Genomic DNA, 24171 nt, shown 5'->3' with positions numbered 1-24171 from the left:
TGTTGGACACATAATCCAATCTACCTCACTACCTTCTTACTAATCGGTTTTGGAAAATATAAGGGTTGTTGCGTTAACATTAATGGGTTCATTATTTTTATACGAGTTAACAAATAAATATTTAAAATTGTTCTCAGTCTTAATTTCTAATACGGAAATTATCGATATATCACCCACGTAAGCAGAAGCTTTTGGAGATTTTAAATTATAATAATAAAGGAATTGCAGGACCAGAAAGCTTAAGGACCACTGGCCTGGGAGTAACCCTAATAATTCCGTCTGGCAGGATGCCCATAGCTGTCAGCTGTCCAGAGGTAACCATTGAGTGGGATCCCTTTGGCCCTGTCCTTCCAGCTGTCCTGGATTGGACTCATCCACTGAACCTCTGCATAGACTCTGACATTGTGGCCGAAGGCCCACTTGCCTCAGGATACTCTCTTCCCACTTTAGGTGAGTTTGGGGTTGAAGGAAGGGAATGTGGGAATATATTCAGTCCTGAGATGGTAGTCAGGTGCACAAAACTCCTTAAAATGCATCAAGAGAACCCAGGGGTAGCAGGGTGGAGGGGTGACTGCATAGAAGTTGGGTAGTATATGAGCCAAATCTTGAGGGACATGTCGTACTTGGCCAGGTAATGCAATGTATGTAGGTCAGTGATGATCCTAAGTGTGCTGACTTCCTCGCGGGAAAGCCATGTCTGTTCTTTTGCTACTCCTATTCCCACCTCCACATCCCTCTCCATAACCGAGTATCATTGCTAAGACTCCCTCGACATGCTATTATCAGAGGATGGTTTGGAAATACACTTTATTATGATTTGGAGCACAAAGTAAAGGCTTAGGTTTGGTGATGGTTGCACCAATGTCCTGTGGCAAGAACAGGACAACATTGGAGAGGGCAGAGCTCAGTTAGAATTTGGTGCCTCATATCCTGACTCTGGGATCTTGAGCAAATTACTCAACCCCTTTAAACCTCAGTGTCCTCATCAGAGTTGTTGAGACAATTAATTAAGAGCCTATGTGGAAACAGTGCCTGGGACAAGGCATTAATTCAACAAATACTGACTTCTTTCCTTCCTTTCCCACCTCCTACTTTGCTCTAGGCAGGGGGACTCTAGTTATGACCATCAACCTGCCATGAGCACAGACCCATCCCAACATTAGTCTCTCAGTGAAGGTAAGAGATTGATAAAGTTAGAAAACACAATATGCTCCACATATAAATAGCCTTTTTAATAATTATCTGTTAGTAGTGAGTCAGTGAGAGCACAGGCATTTAAACACATTTTTATTGTAGTGGCATATATACAGCACAAAATTTCCCATTTTAGCCACTGAATTTAGCAATTCAGTGATGCTAATTACATTCTGATATTGTGCTACCATCACCACCATCCATTACCAAAACCTTTCCTTCACCCAAATAGAAGTTCTGCACCCATGAAGCAATAATTCCCTATTCTTCCTACCCCTTCCCCTGGTATGCATGAATCTACTCTCAGTCAATATGAATCTGTTTATTTTAGGCATTTCATTTGGTAGAAGCATGAAATATTTCTCCTTTTGCATCTGTTTTATTACACTTAACATGTGTCTGCAATGTTCATCCATGTTGGTTGCATGTATCATAATTTCACTCCTTTTCACAGCTGAGTTCCATTGTGCATATCCATTCATTGGTTGATGGACACTTGGGTTGCTTCTACCTTTTGGCAATTGTGAATAATGCTTCTATGAGCATTGGTGTACAAGTATCTATGCAAATCTCTGTATTTAATCATTTTAGGTATATACCTAGGAGTAGAATTGCCCAATAATAAGGCAATTCTATATTTAATTTTCTGGGGAACTGTGAAATTGTTTTCCACAGTGGCTGTACCAGTCCAATAATGCAGAAGGATTCCTGTTTCTCTGTGTCCTGGCTAAAGGTTATTACTTTCTGTTTTTCTTTTGTTTGTTTGTTTGTTTAATAATAGTCATTCTTGTGGGTGTAAAGTGGTATGTCAGTGTGGTTTGATTTGCATTTCCCTACTGGCTAATGATATTGGACATCTTTTCAGGTGCTTATTGGCCATTTGAATATCTTCTTTGGAGAAATGTGTGTTCAAGTCCTTTGCCTGTTTTCAATTGGATTTTTGTCTATTCGTTGTTGAGTTGTAGGCTTTCTTTATATATTATGGATATCACTTATCAGATATGTGACTTGCAAGTATTTCTTCTCATCCTGTAAGTTGGTTTTCCAGTTTCTTGATAATATCCTTTGATATACAAAAGGAGCACAGGCATTTTAGTATAAGCTAACTCTGAATTTGAGGCGCATTCTGGGAGTGGACTACTTACCTGGTGTGCCAGTTTGAATCCGTTGTGAACCCCAGAAAAGCCAAGTTCTTTAATCCTCATTCATTATTGCTGGGTGGGAGCTTTTTGACTGTTTCCATGGAGATGTGACCCACCCAGTTGTGGGTGGTAACTTTTGATTAGATGGGTCCCATGGAGATGGGTCTCCACCCATTCAAGCTGGGGTTACTTACTGGAGCCCTTTAAGAGGGAACCATTTTGTAAAAAGCTACAGAGCCCAGGCAGCCAGAGACCTTTGCAGGTGAAGAAGGAAAATTCCCCTGGGGGAGCTTCATGAAACAAGAAGGCTGGAGAGAAAGCTAATAGATGTCACCATGTTTGCCATGTTCCATTCCAGTTGAGAGAGAAATCTTGGACATCACTGGCCTTCTTGAACCAAGGTATCTTTCCCTGGATGGTTTAGATTGTACATTTCTGTACTCTTGCTTTAATTTGGACATTTTCACATCCTTAATTATCTAAATGTGCAAATTAATAAGCCCTTTTAAAAGTTGTTCCATTTCTGGTATATCAAATTCTGGCAACTTGCAAAATAGAATACCTGGCTTTGTCCACACTAGGTTCTAGATTATTTTACTGTTATAGTCAGACAAAAAGCACTCATTTAATATATATATATATATATATATATATATATATATATATATATATATATATATATATATATATATATATATATATATATATATGATGCCTGGTAGGGTCCTGTGCCGATTTGAAATTATTATGTACCCCAGAAACGCCATGTTTTAATCCTGATCTAATCTTGTGGGAACAGCCATTTCTTTTAATCCTGATTTTGTACTGTAGGGTGGAAATTTTGATTAGATTATCTCCATGTAGATGTTATATGCCCAGTGTGAGTGTGACCTTTTGATTAGATGTAGATGTGACTCCAACCATTCCAGGTGGGGCTTGATTAGTTTACTGGAGTCCTTTAAAAGAGAGCTCAGAGCTGAGCAGATGCAGATGCTTGGAGAACAATTGCTTCAGAGCTGACAGAGCCAACAGGAGACCTAGACATTTGGAGATTCAGGGCCCAACAGATGTCACCATGTGCCTTCCCATGAGATGCTGAGCAAGCCAGAACCCAGAGTTGTGTCATAGAGGAGCTATGTGAAGGCCCACAGATGCCAAGTGAGGAACCCCTACAGGAAATAGAGGCTGAAAGCAATGGAGTCCAGGACAAGGGATCAACAGTTGCCAGCCACGTGCCTTCCCAACTGACAGAGGTGTTCCGGATGGCATCAGCCTTTCTTGAGTGAAGGTAACCTCTTGTTGTGTCTTAGTTTGGACATTTTCTTGGCACTAGAACTATAAATTTGTAACTTACTAAATTCCCTTTTTAAAAGCCATTCCATTTCTGGTATTTTGCTTTTGGAAGCATTAACAAACCAATACAGGGATCCATTGAAAATGGCTAAAATCCCTTCAAATGGAATAGGAACTGCATATAAATGGAAACAATCCTAAAAACACTATTCATACTTTCCCCCAGGGATTTTGGTTTTAATGACCAATTTCTTAATGATTCTGCTTTATTGTTTCAGGGTACCTATGATATTTGCAGTAAACTCTGCTTATGTGACTGCCTCAAAACTCAAGAACAAAGTTTTTACCCATAATATTCTAGAGAAAGCTGCTTCTGATATTTCTGTCAAATGTCTGTTGCTATTTATTCCCCAAGGAATGCCTTCTCTCTCTACCCTCCACCTCTTCTGCTCCCCTCCTTCGATCCCTCCCCCACACCCCTCCCCTCCCCTCTCTCTTTGTATTATTGCCTCTGAGGCTGAAGTCTGAGGCTTTGCACTTTGGCCAGCCATCCCTGTTTTCTGAATCTTGTTCTCTGTGGTGTATTGGAGTGGAGGGAAGGGTTTTTCCTGCTAACCTTTTGGAAAAATGACTTCCTCATTTGGGTATCAGTTGAAAATGGAAACCGTGTCCAACATAGGGTCATTGTTGACATTTCTTGTTTAATACCACTAAAAAATCCCCCAGCCCTCCATCCTCTGCATAGGTCCCAAAGGACTAACTGTTTGATCACCCAATAGCCAAAACAGTGAGTATTCTGTAAACACCTATCTTGCCTGTCTTTACATTATGTGGAATCATAACACAACTTTAAGTTTGCATAGCTCTGTCAGATCATGAGGTAGCACCTTGTAGAGTATGTCACTTCATTAGAAATTAACAAAAGAGGGGGGGAAATACTGGTAAAGAAGAGGCAGTAAGTCCCCAAATGAGTGTATACTTTCTGCCCCAGAAGCGAAGTGGGCAGGATCGAAGGAAAGAGAGAGTGGGTAGGAAACAAAGACTCCTTTGAGAGCACAGGGTGTCACTTAATAAAGGGTACATAGGGTTTGGATGCCCAAGACTGGAAGACTGGTAACTCCACATTCTAGTAGAGGGCCACCACCAACACCGGGAAAAGAAATACAAATTAAGTTCTCAATTGAAGAGACCAGGCCCTATTATAATGAACCATTATTGTCCTCATACTATAGAATGAGAAAATGCTTAATAACTTACCTACTGAATGTTCTATAGTTTCCAAGTGTCACCTTCTACTGATTCTTAAGCCTGTGACTTCAATGACTGTGCTCTGTGGCCAAATATGGTCTTGTGGGGTGGTAAACGGAAGACTCAGGGACAGCACATCATGTTTGTTAGCTGTAACAAAGGAAACTTTGTTCCTAGGGAGATAGCTTGTCATGTGACAATGCCTGCAGGTCTGAGAGGAGACTCCCCTTCTCAACAACTGTTTGGGTAGTGGTAGGGCATTCCATATAATACTGGATGATGCAGCTTGTCACTCCAGTAACTCAGCTATCCCCTGGGCCAGGAAAGGAGGTGAAAGTCCATAGTTCTGACAATGTCAAACCTGATTTGTAACTGTCTTTCTCTTAACTGCCATCCTCACAGGATCTTCACTGCCTCTTCTGGGCTTTCTCCAATGCCTTCTTTCTTTCCAACCTTCTCCAAAGCACCCTCTCAAAGCTCTCTTCCCCTGAATTTGAATCTCCCTTTGTCCTTGTCTTAGTTTGCTAGGGCTACTATAACAAATACCACACACTGGTAGACCTAAACGAGGAGAATTTACTGGATCACAGTTTGGAGGTTAGAAATCCAACATCAAGGTGTCGGCATGCTGTGTCTTCTCTGAAGTTTGTAACGTTGTGTTGGTGGTGCACTGGCCATCAATCTCTGCCTTCATCACATGATGATCTGTCTCTTTCTGTCTTCTCTGACTTCTACTTCTGTGTCCAAATCTTCCAATTACAAACAAGTTCACATCTACATTCCCAGGGATTAGGACTTGACCTGGTCTTGTAGGACACCATGATTTGATCTACCACAGTCTTAAATTTCCTTCCCATCTTTCTCCCCAAAGGCTGGCTTTACTTTCTACTCTCTGAGACTAATGCTTCGCGTGCAGTCTCAGTGGGATGAGATTGCTATATCCTTCCATATTTATTCCCATGTTCCACAAGCCCAGGTAGGCTAGTGGCTTTCCTTTCCTCCCTGCTGTCACTTTCAAGCCATTATTTATCTTTTTTTACGCAATAGTCCTTCTCATTTGAAGTTCATATGACTCAGACCACTTTCCTGTGTGCTGCCATCTGCCTCCTAAAGTTATTGACCACATGGGCCTCTGAAGCCAAAAAAGATATGGTAAAATAGGGGTGCTTGATGGACAGCACAGAAGGCACTGATAACAGAAATTCAGTGTCATGGTGGAGCCAGTCTTTAAATGGAATGTGTCCATTCTGCTGAAGTCAAGATAGTTGTAAAAAAGCTAAGCGTGTGGAAAATTTCCTACAGATTGTCTTGTCACTAAAATTTTTAACCTATTTTTCATACAAATCTTAGATGTTCATAACTTTAACAAAAATATGGAATCTGTTAGTAGGCATTGAGGGTAAGAGAATTACATTTGTCCAAGTCCATTTCAACCACTCAAAATTTATTAAGCATGTACTTTGTAGAAAACCATGGGAGGAAATTGATGCTGACTGACTTAAATAAAAACAACTTTTATTTTGAAAAAATTTCAAACTTACAGAACAGTTGCAAAAATACAAAACCAATAGCAAGATCTGCAATGTACCACCTATTCAGATATCTAGGTTTAGCAACTTTTAACACATGTTCTAGTTTGCTGGCTGCTGGAATGCAATACACCAGAAACAGAACGGCTTTTAAAAGGGGGAATTTAATAAGTTGCTAGTTTACAGTTCTAAGGCTGAGAAAATGTCCCAATTAAAACAAGTCTATAGACATGTCCAATTTAAGGCATCCAGGGATAGATACCTTGGTTCAAGAAGGCCAACGGCGTTCAACGTTTCTCTCTCAGCTGGAAGGGCACATGGCGAACATGGCGGCATCTGCTGGCTTTCACGTGGCCCTACCAAAAGGGGACTGTCTCCAAAATGTTTCCTCTTTTAAAGGATTCCAGTAAGCAACTCCACCTTCAGTGGGTGGAGACACACCTCCATGGAAATCATCTAGTCAGAAGTTACCACACACAATTGGGTGGGTCACATCTTCATGGAAACAATCAAAATGCTCCCACCCAGCAATATTGAATGAGGATCAAAGTGCATGGCTTTTCTGGGGTCCACCACAGATTCAGACCGGCACAACACATTTCCACATTTGTGAAATCATTGTGTCTATCTATCTATCTATCCATCAATCCATCTGTCCTCTCATCTATTTATCTATTTTCTAGATATTGAGAGTTAGTTGCACACACCATGTTCCTCAAACACAGTACTTCCATATACATTTCTTAAGAACAAGGATATTTGCTTATGTAACCTCATTAAGTACAGTCATTAAGTTTAAGAAATTGAACATTGATATAAAACACACAGTCCATATTCCAGTTTTCTCAAGTGTCCTAATAATATCATTTTGGACATTTTTTCCTCCATGACTAGATCCAGTCCAGGATCATGTATTACATGTAATTGTTTTGTCTCTTTAGTTTCTCTCACTTGGGCAAAAAGTGCTGACTGATTTTTAAGGAAACTTCCAGCTCTAATGGGGAACTCAGAGTGCAGGGAGTAGATCTGGGTGCCCTTACTCACTGACCTTACCCATGGTCCAGAGCCACTCAGCTGTGCTCGTCTATCCAGCACTCTTTCTGCCTCATGATGGTTGATGTATTATAACAAGGAAAAAATTTGCATTTGTATTAGTATTCACTAATCCAAATACAATTTGAACTGCTTTCTGTTATATTTTCCTGAAAAATCGCTGGTTCTTTGGCTATGACCCTCCTCACCAAGACTGTGTCTTGTGAAGTGCCAGGTTTGTATGAGTTACATTTTAAGACATTGTGATGGTTTGAAGCTGTTATGTTCCCAGAAATCGTGTTCTTAAAGCTAATTCATTCCTGTGGGTGTAAACCTATTGTAGGTATGTACCCATTGTAAGTAGGATCTTTTGGTGAGTAGACTCTTACATTGAGATGTGACCCAACTCATTCCAGGTAGGTCTTAATTCCCTAACTGGAGTCCTTTATAAGAAGTACAATTCTGAGAAGCACGCAGAGAAGCACAGAGAGACCAAGCCAGAGAAACTCAGAGAGGACACACAGAAAACAGAGAGAAACCACAGAAACAGAGAGGATGTCACTGAAGGCAGAAGCTGGAAGCAAAAGCTGCAAGCGCAAAAACCAGGAGAGAAAGAAGAGATCAGCAGACGTTGCCATGCACCTGGACACGTGACAGAGTTGCTGAGGATTGCCGGTAGCCAGTCTTCAGGGAGAAAGCGTCACCTGTTAATGCCTTGATTTGGACATTTTTCATGCCCTCAGAACAGTAAACTTGTGAGTTAATAAATCCCCATTGTAAAAGCCAACCCATTTCTGGTATATTGCATTTTATCAGCTTTAGCAAACTAAAACAGTCATACTATATGAGATTTTGGATCTAAAGTGTGGCACTCAGATGTATCTTAGATTAAAGCAATCAATCCAAGAATGCATCTTCACTGCCACCTTACTGGATTTGCAGAGTTTCAGAGTCAGGTGAACCAGATATAACCCATCATGGACTGGGACAATCACCAGATGGACAAAGAGACATTGTGGAGACCTCACAACACAAGAATTGACATCACAACTGTTTGGGGAAGATAGCTGTAAGCAGCATAACGTAAGTTAATGAAATCCCTAAAAGTAGGGAACCCCCCCCTCATTGCAATTTTCTCAGGACCGAGAGGTTTTGCAGCATACAGGATGTTCATTGCTAAATCAGGTGTGTTTCAGGAAAATGCATGGATAAAGGAAATATGAGGATACTTAGAAATAGGAGTTAGTTACAGTATTTAAAAGACATGTTCAAGAAAAAAGAAAGAAGGAAAAAAAGAAAGGGCAGTGCGACAGTGGCTCAGTGGCAGAATTCTCGCCTGCCATGCCAGAGACCTGGATTCGATCCCTGGTGCCTGCTCATACAAAAAAAAAAAAAAAAAAAAAAAAGACACTTTCATGTCATTGCCAGTCAGGTGACTTGTAACCTTGTTTCAAAGGACATACATTTTCATAAGAAATTAAGAATTCTTTCTAGAATGAAAAAGGAGGTTGGTAGTAGTTTTGTGAAGTCTAGCTCACAACTTTTCCTGTACTTTACAATTTGAGACAAACTCTCCTGGGAGCTTGGCTGTTGCTGTGGAATTCATAATCAAGCAGACTTTGAAGTCATTGCTACAGGCTTGAGGAAACTTGAGAAATTAGTATGACGGATTGCACTAGCTGGTTTAAGATAGCTCCCCAATATAATATATTATACCTTCTTATATTTATGCCCTGTGCAATCCTCTCCCCTTGAAACTAGGCTGACCTGTAACATTTTTTTTTTAACTTTATTTTTCAGAGCAGTTGTAGATTTATAGAAAAATCATGCAGAAAGCATGGGATTCACTTTTGGCCAATTGAATATGGCAGGAATGATGCTGGCCTAGGTCATTAGAAACCTTGAAGCTTCTACTTGCGTCTCTTGGAATTTTTACTGTGAGGAATGCCAGCTGCCATTTAAGAAATCCCACTACTCTGAAATTAACATGCTGTGAGGAAGCTCAAGCTAACCAGGTGGAGAGTCTACAGGAGAACAGAGAAATGCCTGAGCAGCCCCCAGAGGTCCTAGCTATTCCAGCCACAGCACCAAACACATGACTGAAAACGCCTTATTAGGTGTCCACCCTCCAAATGACTGCAGCCACTGGTGCTATCTGACTGCAATTGTGTGAAAGGCTCAAAAGCACAGACTACCCAACTGAACCCCACCCATCCACATAACTATGAGATATAGTGATAACATGTCATTTTAAGCCACTGAAGGTTTGTTATGTAGCAGTAGACACTGGAATGTTGAGTCACGATTGGAGCATGCATTGAAAGGCAGTGTGTGTGTGACTGTGCAGTCCAGCCTTAGGGGTTATTTGCTGACTTACTGTCACTGAGACGTGTGCTGTGTGTGTGGCATCTTTTACTTCCTGACTGCCCAGGAGAGAGTATAAAGCTAGCTTCAGAGTAACAGTGACTTGTATATTGAACTCTTAACTGGGTATCAAAAGAAAAGAAAGAAAGCTTCAGTGTTTGTGTTCAGATTGGACACACTGTTAAAGTGTTTCCTTTACCAGGAGGGTCATAGAGCCAAGCTTGGGCAATCAGAAGTAATTGGATCAGGTCGGTGCGGGAAAGTTTAGAACCAGGAATGATTAACCAATCCAACCTTTCTGAAACAAGTCGAATTAACAGAGGTCGGATTTGGGGCATCAGGGTGTGCTTAGGAATCCCAAAGTGAGGTAGGTGTCTTAGCTTCTGTGCTGGTTTGAAAGGAAGAATGCTCCCTAGAAAAGCCATGTTTTAATCAAAATCCCATTTCATAAAGGTAGAATAGTCCTTATTCAATACTGTATGTTTGAAATTGTAATCAGATCATCTCCCTGGATGATGTGATTTAGTCAAGAGTGGTTGTTAAGCTGGATTAGGTGACAGCATGTCTCCACCCATTTGAGTAGGTCTTGATTGGTTTATTGGAGTCCTATAAAAGAGGAGACATTTTGGAGAATGGGAGATTCAGAGAGAGCAGAGAATGCTGCAGCACCACGAAGCAGGGAGTCCACCAGCCAACGACCTTTGGAGATGAAGAAGGAAAATTCCTCCCAGGGAGCTTCATGAAACTAGAAGCCAGGAGAGAAAGTAGCAGATGATGCCATGTTCGCCATGTGTCCTTCCAGCTGAGAGAGAAGCCCTGACTGTGTTCACCATGTGCCTTCTCACTTGAGAGAGAAACCCTGAACTTTATCGGCCTTCCTGAACCAAGGTATCTTTACCTGAATGGATGCATTTGATTGGACATTTTTATAGACTTGTTTTAATTGGGACATTTTCTCGGCCTTAAAACTGTAAACTAGCAACTTATTAAATTCTCCTTTTTAAAAGCCATTCTGATTCTGGTATATTACATTCCAGCAGCTAGCAAACTAGAACAGCTTCCTAGGGCTGCTGTAACAAAATACCACTGACTGGGTGGCTGAAAACAAGAGAAATGTATTGTCCCACAGTTTTGAGGGCCAGAAGTCTGAAATCAAGGTTTCTATACAGCCATGCTCCCCCAAAGTCTGTAGGAGTCTGGTGGTCGATTGCTGGGAATCTGTGACATAACTGTATCTCTGACTCCATCACATGGCTGTCTCTTTTGTTCTCTCTGTACATGCCCAGTTCTCCTCTTCTTATAAGGACACCAGTTGTATTGGATCAGGGCCCACGCTGAAGCAGTTTGGCCTCATCTTAACTAATAACATCTTCAAAGACCCTCGTTCCAAATAGGGTCACATTTGTGAGACTGGGGCTTAGGACTTAAATGCATCTTTTAAGAAAATATTTTTTATTTTTATTTTTTTTTATTAATCAAAAAAAAGAAAAGAAATTAACACAACATTTAGAAATCATTCCATTCTACACATGCACTCAGTAATTCTTAGTTTCATCACATAGATGTATGATCATCATTTCTTAGTACATTTGCATTGATTTAGGAAAAGAACTAGCAAAACAGCAGAAAAAGATATAGAATGTTAATATAGAGAAGAGAATTAAAATAATAGTACTAATAAAAATATATATATATAAAAAGGAAAAAGAAAAAAAACAAAAACAAAAGATACAAACAAACAAACAAAAAACCATATTTCAGGTGCAGCTTCATTCAGTGTTCCAACCTAGTTACATTACACTTAGGTATTATTGTGCTGTCCATTTTTGAGTTTTTGTATCTAGTCCTGTTGCACAGTCTGTATCCCTTCAGCTGCAATTACCCATTATCTTACCCTGTTTCTAACTCCTGCTGGTCTCTGTTACCAATGATATATTCCAAGCTGATTCTCGAATGTCGGTTCACATCAGTGGGACCATACAGTATTTGTCCTTTAGTTCCCGGCTAGACTCACTCAGCATAATGTTCTCTAGGTCCATCCATGTTATTACATGCTTCATAAGTTTAGTCTGTCTTAAAGCTGCATAATATTCCATCGTAGGTATACGCCACAGTTTGTTTAGCCACTCGTCTGTTGATGGACATTTTGGCTGTTTCCATCTCTTTGCAATTGTAGATAATGCTGCTATAAACACTGGTGTGCAAATGTCCGTCTGTGTCTTTGCCCTTAAGTTCTTTGAGTAGATACCTAGTAGTGGTATTGCTGGGTCGTAATCCATTCTGCCATTCTATGTCTTTTGATTGGGAAATTCAGTCCATTAACTTTTAGTGTTACTACTGTTTGGATAATATTTTCCTCTACCATTTTAGCTTTTGTATTATATATATCATATCTGATTTTCCTTCTTTCTACACTTTACTCCATACCTCTCTCTTCTGTCTTTTCGTATCTGACTCTAGTGCTCCCTTTAGTATTTCTTGCAGAGCTGGTCTCTTGGTCACAAATTCTCTCAGTGACTTTTTGTCTATAAATGTTTTAATTTCTCCTTCATTTTTGAAGGACAATTTTGCTGGATATAGGAGTCTTGGTTGGCAGTTTTTCTCTTTTAGTAATTTAAATATATCATCCCACTGTCTTCTAGCTTCCATGGTTTCTGCTGAGAAATCTACACATAGTCTTATTGGGTTTCCCTTGTATGTGACAGATTGTTTTTCTCTTGCTGCTTTCAAGATCCTCTCTTTCTCTTTGACCTCTGACATTCTAACTAGTAAATGTCTTGGAGAACGCCTATTTGGGTCTATTCTCTTTGGGGTGCGCTGCACTTCTTGGATCTGTAAATTTAGGTCTTTCATAAGAGTTGGGAAGTTTTCAGTGATAATTTCTTCCATTAGTTTTTCTCCTCCTTTTCCCTTCTCTTCTCCTTCTGGGACACCCACAACACGTATATTTGTGCGCTTCATATTGTCATTCAGTTCCCTGATCCCCTGCTCAAGTTTTTCCATTCTTTTCCCTATAGTTTCTGTTTCTTTTTGGGATTCAGATGTTCCATCCTCCAGTTCACTAATTGTAGCTTCTGTCTCTTTAGATCTACCATTGTAGGTATCCATTGTTTTTTCCATTTTTTCTTCTTTGTCCTTCACTCCCATAAGTTCTGTCATTTGTTTTTTCAGATTTTCTATTTCTTCTTTTTGTTCAGCCCATGTCTTCTTCATGTCCTCCCTCAATTTATTGATTTGGTTTTTGAAGAGTTTTTCCATTTCTGTTCGTATATTCAGCATTAGTTGTCTCAGCTCCTGTATCTCATTTGAACTATTGGTTTGTTCCTTTGACTGGGCCATATGTTCAATTTTCCGAGCGTCATCCATTATTTTCTGCTAGTGTCTGGGCATTTGATCAGATTTCCCTGGGTGTGGGACCCAGCTGGTTGAAAGGTTTTTCTGTGAAATCTCTGGGCTCTGTTTTTCTTTTCCTGCCCAGTAGGTGGCGCTCGTGGTGCTCGTCTGTCTGCAGGGCCCACCAGTAAAAGATGCTGTGGCTCCTTTAACTCGCCAATCCGAATCTCGCAGTCGGCCCGGGAAACCGCGCGTGGAGGCGGGGTCGCTGGCCGCGCGGCTTGGGAGAGTGCCGGTCCAAATTGCCCAGCTGGCCCGAGACGCCAAGCGTGACGGGAGGGCCCCGCTATCCAACGTTCCCAGTCAGACCAGGGAGCCACGTGCGTGGAGGGGACCCCAGTCGCCAGCCGCCCCGGCCGGGAAAACGCGCACCCCTCGGGTATCTCACCGCAGCGCAGCGGATTCTCCCTGCCCGTTCAGCCGTTCCAGAACGGGGTACGCTGTCTTTTTGGTCTCTGTTGTGACTCCAGGAGCTGTTTCGTATTGTTTCTGTTTCCTTAGTTGCTTTTCTGGAGGAGGAACTAAGATCCGCGCGTCTTACTAAGCCGCCATCTTCTCCGGAAGTCTAAGAAAATATTTTTATTGATAAATCTTCAAACACACATACATTCAGTACATAGTGTACAATCAATGGCTCACAATATTATCACACAGCTGTGTATTTATCACCAAGATCATTTTTTTAGACCATTTGCATCACTCCAGAAAAAGAAATAAAAAGAAAAAAGTAAAAGCTTAAACATACCATACCCATTACCCCTCCCTCTCATTGACTACTAGTATTTCTATGTACCCAGTTTATTTTATCCCTTGTCCACCCTATTATTTATTTATTCTTTATCCATATATATTTTTTTACTCATCTGTCCATACCCTGGATAAAAGAAGCAACAGACATTGGTTTTCACAATCCTACAGTCACATTGTAAAAGTTATATTTTTATACAATCGTCTTCAAGAATCAAGGCTACCGGGACACAGGTCAACAGTTTTATGTACTTGCCTCCAGCCACTCCAATACACCATAAACTGAAAAGGGATATCTATATAATGCATAAGAATAACCTCCAGGATAACCTCTTGACTCTGTTTGAAATCTCTCAGCCACTGACACGTTATTTCGTCTCATTTCTCTCTTTCCCCATTTGGTCAAGAAGGCTTTTTCAATCCATTGATGTCAGATCCCAGCTCATCCTCGGGGTTTCTATCTCACGTTGCCAGGGAGATTTACACCTCGGGAATCATGTCCTACATAGAGGGGAGGGCAGTGAACCTCTCTTTTCGGTGGGGCACAATTCAATACATACCAGCAGTGAGATAGCTTGCCCTCTCAAGGTGGGACCTCTGCACTGGTGATGGGGATGAGCCTGAGGGTTTCTCAATCCTTGTAGGTACCCCTCCCCTCCTAGAGCCAGCCTGAGCTATACATTGGAGACAAAATATCCAATTTACTCCCAATATGTCTGGGTGGGTAACAAATGGGGTTGCTTTGCTCATCTTGCCACTTATTCCTTGACTTATCAGAGGCCCCCAGCATGGGCAGCAGTGACACCTCCTGCCTTCCCAGACTTCCAGGTATTGGAGCAGTCCCCGTTTGCTTTGGTTGTGGCAGTATATGGGTCATTTGGTGGCCCAGGTCTCTTAGGAAAGAAATAACACAATCAGAGCAACAGACACTCATGGCTCTAGACACAGAGACCATGGAGAAGGAAAGGATGAAGCCCCGAAGTTGGCATATTTGCTCAGAAGTCTGCAAAGAGAAATGTTACTGGGGAAAAACAGGCTAAGCCCGGTTGCATGTTCAGAGGTACTGGGGGAATTTCTGAGCAACCCAGAGGGAGAAAGGGCAGGGGGGAGGCTTTGCTGAGGCACAGCATCTCCTGGACTTACATATAAATGTGCTTCTCTTGACATGGCTCCACAAATATCTAATAGGAGGATGGAGCTGTGTGTGAAATCCCATATGTGTCTGAAATTTTTTCCCATCTCTTCTCCTCCTTCTGCCATCTCCCACTTTCTTGCTGGATCAATCCCTGGTCACTAGGCTCTACTTCGTGCAGAGTCCAGGTTCTAAGTGATGAATGCACAATTGTATGATGATATTGTGAACCACTGATTGAACGCTTTGGATGGCTTGTGCGATATGTGAATATATCTCAATTAAACTCCTTAAAATAAATTTTAAAAAAAGAAAAGAGAATTTAGAATACAGAAAGGCAAAATTGATCTATATAATTAAGAGATGGGCAGAAAAGGGAAGAGGAGAAGGAGACACAGGAGTCCTGAAGCCTGGGTATTGGGGACAGTTTATGAGAGACTCTTTGGGGAGCTATGATGGTGTGTGTGTGGGTGTGCATGTGTGTGTGTATTTAGAAGGAGGATAGAGACACAGAGAGAGAGAGATTAAGAAATAGAGCTTTAAAAAAATAGTAGTGCTGTATCTTTTTTTTAAATTAATTAAAAAAAAATTTTTAATACCAAAAAACACCAAACAAATGCAAACATTCTTAACTTTTGATTGTTCCGTTCTGCATATATAATCAGTAATTCACAATATCATCACATAGTTGCATATTCATCATCATGATCATTTCTTGGAACATTTGCATCTATTCAGAAAAAGGAATAAAAAGAAAACAGAAAGAAATTCATACATACCATACCCTTACCCCTCCCCTTCATTGATCACTAGCATTTCAGTCTAAATTTATTTTAACATTTTTTCCTCCTATTATTTATTTTTATTCCATATGTTTTATTCATCTGTTGATAAGGTAGGTAAAAGGAGCCTCAGACACAAGGTTTTCACAATCACACAGTCATATTGTGAAAGCTGTATCATTATAGAATCATTATCAAGAAACATGGCTACTGGAACACAGCTCCACATTTTCAGGCAGTTCCCTCCAGCCTCTCCATTACATCTTGGATAACAAGGTGATATCTACTTAATGCATAAAAATAAACTCCAGGATAACCTCTCGACTCTGTTTGGAATCTCTCAGCCATTGACACTTTGTCTCATTTCACTCTTCCCCCTTTTGGTTGAGAAGGTTTTCTCAATCCCTTGATGCTGGGTCTCAGCTCATTCTAGGGTTTTTCTCAATCCGTTGATGCTGAGTCTCAGCTCATTCTAGGATCTCTGTCCCACGTTGCCAGGAAGGTCCGCACCCCTGGGAGTCATATCCTACATAGATGGGGAGGGTGGTGAGTTTGCTTGTTGTGTTGGCTGGAGAGAGAGGCCACATCTGAGCAACGAAAGAGGTTCTCTTGGGGTGACCCTTAGGTCTAATTTTAAGTAGGCTTGATCTATTCTTTGTGGGGTTAAGTTTCATTTGAACAACCCCCAAGATTGGGAGCTCAGCCTATAGCTTTGGTTGTCCACACTGCTTGTGAGAATATCAAGAATTTAACTTGGGGAGGTTGAATTTTCCCCCTTTCTCACCATTCCTCAAAGGGGATGTTACAAATACTTTTTTTTCTTTATTAATTTAAAAATTTTTTTAAATGCCAAAAAACACCAAACAAATGCAAACATTTGTAACTTTTGATCATTCTGTTCTACATATATAATCAATAATTCACAATATCATCACATAGTTGCATATTCATCATCATGAATATACAATCATCTTCAAGAGACGTGGCTGCTGGAACACAGCTCTACATTTTCAGGCAGTTCCCTCCAGTCTTTCCATTATGTCTTGAATAACAAGGTGATATGTACTTAATGCATAAGAATAACCTCCAGGATAACCTCTCGACTCTGTTTGGAATCTCTCAGCCACTGAAACTTTTCTCATTTCACTCTTCCCCCTTTTGGTTGAGAAGGTTTTCTCAATCCCTTGATGCTGAGTCTCAGCTCATTCTAAGATTTCTGTCCCACGTTGCCAGGAAGGTCCACACCCCTGGGAGTCATGTCCTATAGACAGGGGGAGGGTGTTGAGTTTGCTTGTTGTGTTGGCTGGAGAGAGAGTCCACATCTGAGCAACAAAAGAGGTTCTCTTTGGGGTGACTCTTAGGCCTAATTTTAAGTAGGCTTGACCTATCCTTTGTGGGGTTAGGTTTTATCTGAACAAACCCCCCTCTTGCTGCTTTCAAGATCCTCTCTTTCTCTTTGACCTCTGACATTCTAACTAGTAAGTGTCTTGGAGAACGCCTATTTGGGTCTATTCTCTTTGGGGTGCGCTGCACTTCTTGGATCTGTAAATTTAGGTCTTTCATAAGAGTTGGGAAATTTTCAGTGATAATTTCTTCCATTAGTTTTTCTCCTCTTTTCCCCTTCTCTTCTCCTTCTGGGACACCCACAACACGTATATTTGTGTGCTTCATATTGTCATTCAGTTCCCTGATACCCTGTTCAAATTTTTCCATTCTTTTCCCGATAGTTTCTGTTTCTTTTTGAAATTCAGATGTTCCATCCTCCAAATCACTAATTCTATCTTCTGTCTCTTTAAATCACCCCCCTAAGTTCTGTGATTTGTTTTTTCAGATTTTCTATTTCTTCTTTTTGTTCAGCCCATGTCTTCTTCATGTCCTCCCTCAATTTATTGATTTGGTTTTTGAAGAGTTTTTCCATTTCTGTTCGTATATTCAGCATTAGTTGTCTCAGCTCCTGTATCTCATTTGAACTATTGGTTTGTTCCTTTGACTGGGCCATATATTCAATTTTCCGAGCTTAATCCATTATTTTCTGCTGGTGTCTGGGCATTTGATCAGATTTCCCTGGGTGTGGGACCCGGCTGGTTGAAAGGTTTTTCTGTGAAATCTCTGGGCTCTGTTTTTCTTTTCCTGCCCAGTAGGTGGCGCTCGTGGTGCTCGTCTGTCTGCGGGGCCCACCAGTAAAAGATGCTGTGGCTCCTTTAACTTGCCAACCGAATCTCGCAGTTGGCCCGGGAGACCGCCGCGGCTTGGGGGAGTGCTGGTCCAAATTGCCCAGCTGGCCCGAGACGCCAAGCGTGGCGGGAGGGCCCCACTATCCAACGTTCCCAGTCAGACCGGGGAGCCACGTGCGTGGAGGGGACCCCAGTCGCCAGCCGCCCCGGCCGGGAAAACGCGCACCCCTCGGGTATCTCACCTCAGCGGATTCTCCCTGCCCATTCAGCCGTTCCAGAATGGGGTATGCTGTCTTTTTTGTCTCTGTCATGGCTCCGGGAGCTGTTTCGTATTGTTTCTGTTTCTTTAGTTGCTGTTCTGGAGGAGGAACTAAGACCTGCGCTTCTTACTAAACCGCCATCTTCTCCGGAAGTCCCTGCAAATACTTTTTATTCAGTGTTCAAATCACTGTGGGATGTATTGGGGCATCACTCTGGACAAACTAACAAAATCTGATGTCCTACTCAAGGTTCCATGTACTTATGGTGTTCAATTAAGCTGTCTACATAAGTTACATTAGGAAATGCACTAGTCAAAATATAAATTTTGTACCAAATAAACATTTCTTGCTTTAGTCTCACACATATGTTGAAATTTTAAAATATTAATTGCCATCTATTTTCAGCACCCTGCAGTAATGACATTCCTTTGTTTTTCCTCATGCAAAAACATTTTTTAAACTTGTACATTTAGTCACTATCATTATACACTCTAGGCATTCCTAGATTATACCATCTCAGTCTTTACTGTCTATCTTTCTTTCTGATTTCATTTGTTGTGCTGCATCTTAAGGGAGAAAACGTTCACAACATAACATTGTGAATGCAATTAATATCACTGCATTATGTAATTGACAGTGATCAAAATTAGTAATATTATATTGTAGATATGTTGGAACAATAAAAAAAAATGTTTCTTGAATTTGTCTCTTTAGAGTCCCCTCAAAAGATGTGTCCATCACATTTTTCTATCAGGCCGTTATTTCTTGCACTGCAATAGCATGCATGTGACACTGGTCCATATTTGGTCCCACATTTAGATAGACCATTGTATTGAGCTGTGTATAGCACTTTTTTCCGTAAGTAATAATAATCTTTGATGATTTTGCTACTATTCCACTTTTAGAGAAAAGCAGAAAAAGAAGTTCTGGCCTCGATGTTTCTGGAAGAGAAGGAGTTCTGTGTCACTCCTGAGGGACAGTGGAACGCTCTGATTTCATCTCTCTTAGAAGCCCACTCCTTTCTGTTCTGAGCTAATGCTCTGAGGTCACTGTAACTTTTTTCGGAGGCCGCGTCTGCACAATACCAGACAAAGCAGAGGGAGAGGGAACAATTCCGCACACCAGCCAACCGTCTGGGCTACCGTGTGTTTTGTGACAAAAAAAGGTTGGATTCACTTTCTCTGCTTCATCCGACTGCTTTATTTTAACTGAATTTTCTTGATCCAATGATGGCTTCAGATTTAAGACTGAGCCCAGAGTCTTTGTGACTTTTCCCACCCAAAGAGATATAGGGGCTTCTCTGTTTGGAATAGCATCAATGTTACAGCAGACGCAACTCACTTCTGGCAAACGATGGTTAATTGATGAAGTCAGGGCAGGAGGCATACTTCAAGAGATGACCAAAAAAAAAAAAAGCAAGGAAAAATGTGCAGATCGTTTATAAATAGTTAAGCTAGTAGGGAAGCTGCTCTCTGGCACCTCTGATGGAAAACTTCTGTTGAAAAGGAGACAACCCCCTTCAGCAGTTTTAAGCCAAAAGAGTAGCTGCTTGCTTTTTATTTTTTTCCCCATCGAAGGGGATCAATTAGAGACCTTCAAATCTCATCCCCAAAAGTCCTGGCTGTGCCTGCTGACTCAGGAGAACCACACAGCACTCCCTCCTGAGACCTTCAACACTTCTCTTTAATTGCTTTGAAAAATTGTGCTGGATCTCAAAGCAGCTGCTGCTTTCTCGGCTGGGTCAGTGGCAGGGGAGCGAGAGAAAGGAGAAGGATGCGTTCATCTCTTGCATTGCCAAAGCTCCTTCCCATTACTTTCTTTGTCTTCACCCTTTAATTTGCTTCTGGGAGCCATCCCCAAACTTTCTTTAAAGCCTGGCCAACGTGGCTCAGCCTCTCAGATGTTTCTGCTTTTCCCCTCCGTTTCTGGGGGCAGTTTTTTCTGCCTGCACCAGTTGGGTCTTACAAGTCATAAGGGAGATGGGTTCTTTGTCTGGTACCTCTAATCCAGCCTGAGTGGGCTGCCCTCTGCTATATTCACTTTTTTTTTTTTTTTTTTTTTTAACATGGGCAGGCACCGGGAATCAAACCCGGGTCCTCTGGCATGGCAGGCAAGCATTCTTGCCTGCCGAGCCACTATGGCCTGCCCTGCTCTATTTACTTTTGATTTAAAGCCTGACTTCTTGTTTTCTCTGTAGCACTTATTCTTCTTTTCTTAACTACTCCCTTTCCTAAGTCTCCGCTGCTTCACTCCAGATCGAGGTTTCTTAATTATGCTATTTTTTGCAACTGCCCAAATAACAGACACCTGGGAAAAAGCAGGGTCTCTCTGAAGCATTGAAAACTCTGGTGTACACACATGAAGCTGAGAACAGGTCCTTGACTTTTAGCCTGAAGAAGGAAAAGATGTGTTCTCTTTTGCCTAAATTTTCTCATGGATGCATTGAGAGGGTTAGATTAAATCAATTTGTTCTCAAACCATGTTTTTATTATTTTTCTTAGCTGTGGAAAATTTTATTCAAATGAACTACTTGGAAACAGATCTCAACAGAGCCCTGCCTGCTTAGCTTCCCTTGCTCCGACACCTCTCCCAGCCACATGGGGTTCCTCCAAGCACAGTTTGACAGTCAATGGATTGGATGCTCCTTCTGGTCCTTTTAAGAAGCTAACTTTCTCGGAATTTGTGATCTGGAGTTTTCTCTTAGAAGAGAGAAAAGAGAATCTTCAGTGTGCAACTTTTGTGGCTCCAGGTTGTTCACAAGTTCTGGGCTGAGGGCTGGTGACAGGAAAGATGCAAACGGCCCCCAGTGGCCAAGGTATTCCTGCTGCAATGACCCCAGAGCTGGCATGTGTGCGGAAACAGGCGCTTCTCACTCCCCTCAGCCCGGCACCATGAGATGAGCTTGAAGAGGTAGGCAAGGTCTTGTAGGCCACACTAAGGCTTTTGTTTTTTTTTCCCCCTCAGTGTAATGGTCCTTGTAAGGTTTTAGTTAGAGGCACAGCCTCTAATTACATGTTTATAAGAAATACACATTTAAAAGACTCTGGGATTGGGATAGAGGTGAGTTGAGAGGTTTAGCCTGGAGACAGGGAAAATGGAGGTGTTTATTTGCCAGACATATCAAGAGATGATGGGACACTGAAGAGAATGGAAAACATAGGTTATGTCCATGCAAAAAGTTGTGTATGAATATTCACAACAGTACTACTCACAATAGCCAGAAAGTAGGAACAACCTAAATGTCCATTAATGGATGAATGGATAAAAAATATTTGGTATAGGCATGATGGAATATTACTTAGTCATAAAAAGGAATGAAGTTCTGATACATGCAACAACAATGGGTGAATCTTGATGACATCATGTTGAGAGACACCAGTCAGACACAAAAGGCCACGTCTTATATGATCTTACTGATATGAAATATCTAGAATAAGTATCTAGATATTCTAGATATGAAATATCTAGATAAGTAAATCTATAAAGACAGAAAATAGATTAGTGATTTCCAGGGACTTAGGGGAGGGAGAAATAGGAAGTGTTGTGTAATGGTTTTGGGGTCTCTTTTGGGGGCAATGAAAATATTCTGGAATTAGATAGTGGTGAATATTCCGGTATGTGAATTATATCTCAATTTAAAAATGTGTAAAGGAAGAGAGATATGACAGGAGGCTGAAAAAGATGGTTGTGGGGATGGAGCACTCTCAAAAACTTTAATGAAATAGAATAGAATTTGGTGGCTGGTTGGATATGGGAGTTAGAGAGAGAGAGAGGAGTCAAGGCTGGCTCTCAACTCAACTCAAAAATGTTATTTCTGTGTGAATGGTAGTGCTATTATTAGTCAAGACGGTGTCTTGACTGGGAAGCAGAATGAGTGGGAGAGGTGTGATAGAAGAGAAATATTTATGAAGACAATGTGTCTATGTCTATGCTTTGTTTCTAGTCTCCTGGTACACCTCGTGCTCAGGGGTGGGAATCCAAGTGGGACAGCCAGTGAGAAGAGACAGCTATCTTCCCTGGAGATACAGATTTAGGAGCTGTCAGCAGGTAAGAGGTAACTGAGGCCAAGAATCAAGGAAATAGTCCAGGCTGCCATCTTGCTTTGGTTCTCTGTGTCATAGGCAATGCAGGTCCCTCCATCCTGAATACCTGTCCTACCTTCTTTACTAAGTATACCCTGGCAAGTGTACCCTAAACCACTCTTTCCCATTCATCCTCACCCCCAGGCTTGACACTGTGCTCTCAAGCACTCGGCTTATCTTTATCTTTGCTATCACTATTTGCTGCTGAAAGGATCTCTTTTGTTTTTTCTTCAATTTTGTGCCCAGAACTAAGTTCCTGGTTCATGGCAGGCACTCAATATATGTTTCTTGAACTGAACTAAAATTTTATTTAGAGTTTGTTCATCCTTTTATTGATTTGGAATTGTTTTCCGTGCCTCCAACCCCCATTTTTAAAAAAATATATTTTTACTGTAAACAACAAGCAAACATGCAAACATTCTTCACATACAAACATTCTATACATGGTTACAATCAATGGCTCACGATATCATCATATAGTTGTGTATTCATCACCATGATAAATTTTTTGAACATTTGCATCTCTTCAGCAAAAGAAAGAAAAAAGAAAAAAACTCATGCATGCCATACCCCTTTACTCCTCCCTCTCATTGACCACTAGTATTTCAATCTACTCTATTTTAACATTTGTTCCCCCTATTATTTGTTTATAGTTTATCCATATTTTTTACTCATCTGTCCATACCCTCAATTAAAGGAGCATCAGACACAGGGTTTTCACAATCACACAGTCACATTGCAAAACCTATATCATTATATAATCATCTTCAAGAAACATGGTTACTGGAACACAGCGCTACAGTTTCAAGTACTTCTCTCCAGCCACTCTAATACACCATAAACTAAAGAGGGGATATCTATATAATATGTTAAGAATAACCTCCAGGATAATCTCTCCACTCTGTTCTAAATCTCTCAGCCACACACTTTATTTTTCTCATTTCTCTCTTCTCCCTTTTGGTCGAGAAGATTTTCTCAATCCCTTGATGCTGAGTCCCACCTCATCCTTGGATTTTTGTCCCTTGTTGCCAGGGAGTTTATACTTCTGGGAGTCATGTCCCACATAGAGAGGGGGAAGGCAGTAAGTTTGTTTGCCATGTCAGCTGAGAGACAGAGAGAGGCCACATTTGAGTAACAAAAGAGGTTCTCTGGGGATGACTCTTAGGCCTGATTTTAAGTAGGCTTAGCCCACCTTCTGCAGAGATAAGTTTCAAAGGGGCAAACCCCTTTCGTAGAGGCAAGATCAATAGACTTGGCCTATTGATTTGCCTCCAACCCCCATTTTTAAGTTACAGTGGCTAACACCCCATGTGGCATTACAAATTTGAAACTTCTCTGAGGCAGCTTTATATGGGGATGGAACACAGGAGTGAAATTTAACCAGACTTCGTTCTGCCATGAGCTGTCTATCTTTAAGTAAATTAATTTTTTATTTTTATTTTCTTATTTTTTTGCATGGTCAGGCACTGGGAATCGAACCCGGGTCTCCAGCATGGCAGGCAAGAACTCTGCCTGCTGAGTCACTGTGGCCCACCCTAGGTAAGCTAATTTATATATATTCTCTAGAACTTACTACTTGTCTATAATACAAAGCCTATGGCCTAGGTTTTCTCTAGGATAGCACGGTCCAATAGGGCTTCCTGTTATGATAGAAAGGTTCTGTGTCTAAGTTTTTCAATATGGCTGCCATAGCCAAATGAGGCAACCAAGCTCTTGACATGAGACTAGTTGCTGCTGAGTTGGCAGCCAGCTCTAAGAACAGTTCCAGCTTTATGATATCGCTTTCTTTATGTTTTCAA

General features: G+C 41.1%; 1 long non-coding RNA gene across 1 annotated transcript; it reads left to right on the top strand.

The window, feature by feature from the left end:
* The first annotated feature begins 3465 nt into the window (after positions 1–3465).
* On the top strand, positions 3466–23906 carry LOC143668859 (uncharacterized). Its single transcript, XR_013168592.1, has 4 exons — positions 3466–3624; positions 20792–21200; positions 22234–22337; positions 23836–23906. It is a non-coding gene; the product is annotated as an uncharacterized LOC143668859 (long non-coding RNA).
* The last annotated feature ends 265 nt before the right edge of the window (positions 23907–24171 follow it).

Source organism: Tamandua tetradactyla, chromosome 25 (genome assembly GCF_023851605.1).
Source record: "Tamandua tetradactyla isolate mTamTet1 chromosome 25, mTamTet1.pri, whole genome shotgun sequence".
Lineage (NCBI taxonomy): Eukaryota > Metazoa > Chordata > Mammalia > Pilosa > Myrmecophagidae > Tamandua > Tamandua tetradactyla.
The sequence above is the reverse complement of the archived record's forward strand: the minus strand, read 5'-3'. Positions and strand labels throughout refer to the sequence as shown.